Source organism: Triturus cristatus, chromosome 5_1, assembly GCF_964204655.1.
Source record: "Triturus cristatus chromosome 5_1, aTriCri1.1, whole genome shotgun sequence".
Taxonomy (NCBI): domain Eukaryota; kingdom Metazoa; phylum Chordata; class Amphibia; order Caudata; family Salamandridae; genus Triturus; species Triturus cristatus.
The window spans coordinates 5,072,297-5,076,616 of NC_140587.1; the positions used below are offsets into that span (position 1 = coordinate 5,072,297).

At 47.8% G+C, this 4,320-nt stretch overlaps 1 pseudogene; it reads left to right on the top strand.

Moving 5' to 3' along the window:
* Positions 1 to 279: 279 nt before the first annotated feature.
* Positions 280 to 1,017, top strand: LOC146829920 (neurogenin-1-like; annotated as a pseudogene).
* The last annotated feature ends 3,303 nt before the right edge of the window (positions 1,018 to 4,320 follow it).

Consider the following 4,320-nt stretch of genomic DNA (forward strand, 5'->3'; position numbering starts at 1 on the left):
AGATAGATAGATAGATAGATAGATAGATAGATAGATAGATCGATCGATCGATGAACCATAGATAGTCAGACAGGTGGCTGAAGAGGGAGGCATGTGTATTTGTATATATTAATAAACAATGCATTTTAGAAAAAGCAGGCTCAGTTTATTCAGATCTACTAAATGAGACGCTGGCCCTTGGATGTTGCTAGTTCTAGTGAATGTTAAGTGCTTAATTATAGTTTGTTGTCATGTGCTGCGACCTGTTCAATAACCGCTGCCTTTTTCTGAATCTACAGCATGTCTTTGAAGACAGACAGCAGCTACTCCGACTACGAGACCTCCAGCCAGATGTCCTACTGCCTCTTGGATGAGGAGTACCGAAGCAGCAGCCTCCACACCCCGTCTCCAGGGCACCTGAGCCCCACCGCACAGACTCCCGGAGGCGCACAAGACGAGGCGGCGGAGAAGAAGCCACGGCGGGGCGCTGCAGGGTGAAGAGCGAGGCGGTGCAGCACAGCATCAAGAAGAACCGGTGCGTCTAGGCCAATGACCGCGAGCGCAAGCACATACACATCCTGCCCAGCTTCCCGGACGACACCAAGCTCACCAAGATCGAGGCTTTTGCTTTGCCGATAGCTGACCGAAATCCTGCAGCTTGCGAACATGACTCAGGAAAAGTCAGGGAAGGAGATGCTGCTGCCCTCCTCCTACCTGGGCTCCGCGGACCCGCCCAGCCCCGGCTCTGATGCTAGATCCTGGCACTTGACCTCGTCGCCACAGTCTATGTGCGCCTCCGGCCAAGGCAGTCCAGCCACCTCCAAGGACTACTGCTACGGGGCTGGCAGCGAGGCGCTCTACAGCTTCCCCACAGAGCTGGCGTGCAACATTATAAGAAATAACCCCACAGATACAACTCTCTGTCAGCACAGAAGATGGCAGAGTTTATTGAAGACCAACAAACAATGCAAAGATACGTGCAGCGCGGAGACAGACAGCATAGATGCTGAGGTGTCCACAGATGTGACGTTTCTGTAGGCATAAGTCACAAAGGATGCAGCATCATAACATGCGTAGCACAAATTAAGCATGGGTCATTGGACCATTGGACCAATTAGCAAAGGCCTAAGCTGCGCCATACCATCTATGGGCCGAAATACACTGTTGCTGACCACGTGTCTTAAGCAGGCAGCTTCGGGGACTTTCCACTGTAATGCAATGTATTATGTTGGTACTCCTCCATAACACATACCAGACGCGTACCAGACATATTTCGAAATATCTGTAGCTAAGCACTTCCGTTCTCGTATACTTCTTGAGCAAGCCTTTCGTTACAATAGCATCTTTACTGTCAGCAGCTTCAGTAACTTTTAATGAATTATTATGTGTCAACGGTCTACAGGCCTTTAAAGTAGATATTTGGTATCACATTATAAAGGCGGCTTCTACCGCTAGCTGTGAGCCGGGGTTAGGACAATCCAGACACTGCCTTAAGCACCTAATGCGCCCAGTGACCTCAGCGCCTGCCACTACAAACGGGACTTTCTGCTCGTGCAAATGAGCACGTGATTCCAAAATGTAAAAGTGAAGATGTGAGGTGGACTGGTGGGACCAGGGGCACGGGGAAGAATTGTTGACATGTTAGTTGGCCTCCCGGTGACTCTCCCTGTGTCCCAGACTGCCAGTCCGCCGCGCTCTACATGCAGACAGGACTGTGTGTGCCTCAGTTTGCGTGCATTGTGTACAACTGTGTGCCACGTAGAGCAGATTTACTCTGACCAGAAGTTGAGGGAACTTCACAGCAGTTTTTTTAGTTTTCAACATTTCCGTTCTTGCACTTTCTAATGTGCACAAAACTTTCCTGGTTGATTCTCTTGAAACTGACCCCTGAGTCTTTGAATGGAGCAAAAGAAGAAGAGAAACTGCAGATTTGGTGCTCTCGGGGGGGGGGGTGAAAAGTCAATTGTACAATTTGTAGCTCTCTAATGAAGTCAAACGAGCATGAAAATGAGGTTTGAGCGTCCCGACAATACAAAAAAAGACAAACGCCATTCGTGTGTTATGCATTTTCACCTCCAGGGCCTCGACCTTGCCTTGTGAGGGGACCAGGCTCTGCAGACTCGGGCATTCAACGGATACGTGTGAATATTACTGTTTAATTTATTCAAGCTGGTCCATTCAGATCAAAATGTATTTTTTGAACACAAAGAGTATATTATTTTATTATCCGTGTCATCAAAATTGATTTTTCCGTACCTTGAATATTTTGTGCAATTAAAATGTTTAACATTTTTACTAAACTTATGGTTTCTGTATGGTTACTTTCTATTTACACACATTTAAGTTATAAACATGGTGGAGGGAGTTCTTTGCAGTGCGGTGGCCCTGAAGGGTCAAGAGCTGGTGCTCTCGGAGCAGCTAGATCAGTGCTCCGAACATACAGAAAGGAGGTGGGTTGACTGTCACTCAGTTTTAAACCAGGAGCCATCCACGGAGGAGCGCGGCCAGTGCCGAAACCGGAAGGTGGTTTCAGATTTGCAGCTACCCGTGGCGCTGCCCACACGTCTGCTTATCTGCAAATCCTTTGGAAGGGTCTCTTTTTAGGACTCGCGTGGCGTTGCAGCGCATGCGCTGCAACGCCTCGCGAGAGTTATTGTGAACAAGGAGTTTTAGAAAAGGGCTTCTCGCCCCTCATTTCCATTGGCTGGCGTCACCGTTTATGCTAAACAGTGGCCTTCCATTGGAAATGAGGGTTTTTGGAGGACCCCCTTTTGCCTGCGAGCCGGACCGGCTCGCCTGCTTTGCTGCTGTCGCAAAGCACTTTCTTATCTTTATGGGGCCATGTGTTTATAATTTAGAAACACATGGCCCCATAAAGACAAGAGATCCCCATGCTCCAGCTGCAGCGCGGTCCTCTTTCCCTTTCGGGACCGCGCTTGTTGTTGAGAAGCATCAAGTTGGGCAGGGGTAACTAAGAGGAAGAATAGCGCTTCAAAACAGTTAGCCTTTGATAGGAAGCACTATAAACAGCAAGTCATTATTAGTGTTTTATCTCGCCTTGGCCTTCAGTCTGTTGGATGGTCCCCGAATCTACGCATCCCCTGCAAATGCCGAACTTTAAATTGGCGCCAATGTTACAGAGCAGCAGCTAGTTTTAGATGGCCAGCGCACGCTGCTGCTCAGCGAGTCAAACGCTCGCCACTAACGTGATGTGCAGGCACACAATGCCATGTAACTCATCCCACAGAATTCTGAGCGATTTCAAAGTTTTCAAAACTAGAATCACTGTACTATTAAATTTCAAGATACATCTGCCCTTTTTTTGTTGCTAAAGCTGCAAAAATAAATATAAAAGTGGTTTTCATTTTCAGCTGGTAAAATGTAAATGAAAATGCAATTTTAAAGGAATGGCTCTTAAATTAGACTCCCGAAGTAGAAGTTGAGCAGGCTGCAGACTTGTGCTTGAGGGGGGATTTCGGCCATTGCGCAGGAAATGAAGTGCCCACGCTTCGGTCCGTGTGGCCCTGACATGAAATCCAGCAAGGAATGGACAATGACTTCCGACTGTCCGGGTGGATCCGCGAGTTCTCACGCGTACTTTAAAGAGCTGCATATTTAACATTCCAGGCGTGGTTGGGTCGGGGTGAGACCCCGGAAACTGCTCCAAACCTTCCCTTAAAATTCCCCAGTGCTGTTTTTGTTTAGTCCAAAGCGATTGTATGGTCTGGCAGCGCACCAAGCGCTAATCTGACACCTGTTCTCACGTCCACGTTTTTGGTGAAAGCGCAAAAGATGGCAGTAGGATACATTTCATTTCTTTGAGGGGTGTTGGAATGTGTTCTTCACCAGCTATTTTGTTCTATCGGCCGATTGTAACTAACCCGGCTAGTGGGCTGCGCTTTCGAGCGCCTTGTTTGCTAGGGCTGGAGCTTCGAGTGCACAGCACACACAGGGCACTTACTGAGGATGTGTACATTCTGCTCCGGCCAGCGAATGTTGCAAATTCAAACAACGAGTACACATTTTATATACTTCGGGACATATCATCAAGGGCTGAAGATATAATTATCGCCGCTTTAGCGTCCGATTTCGGGCGAAAAGCGGTGATAATTATATCACATTATTTGCAAGGACACGCTGGCGCGTGTGTCCTTGATTCAGCTCCCGTTTTGTTCACGCCTCGCTTTGCATCTCTAATGAGATGCAAAGGAGGCGTGCCTGACAAAACACCATGGGAAAATATCGCTACCCCAGCTTCGTGATATCATCAACGAGGGGTAGCGATATTTTAAATCCCGTTAACTAAGCATTAATGCAGGAATTTAACGTCTGTTAAATTCC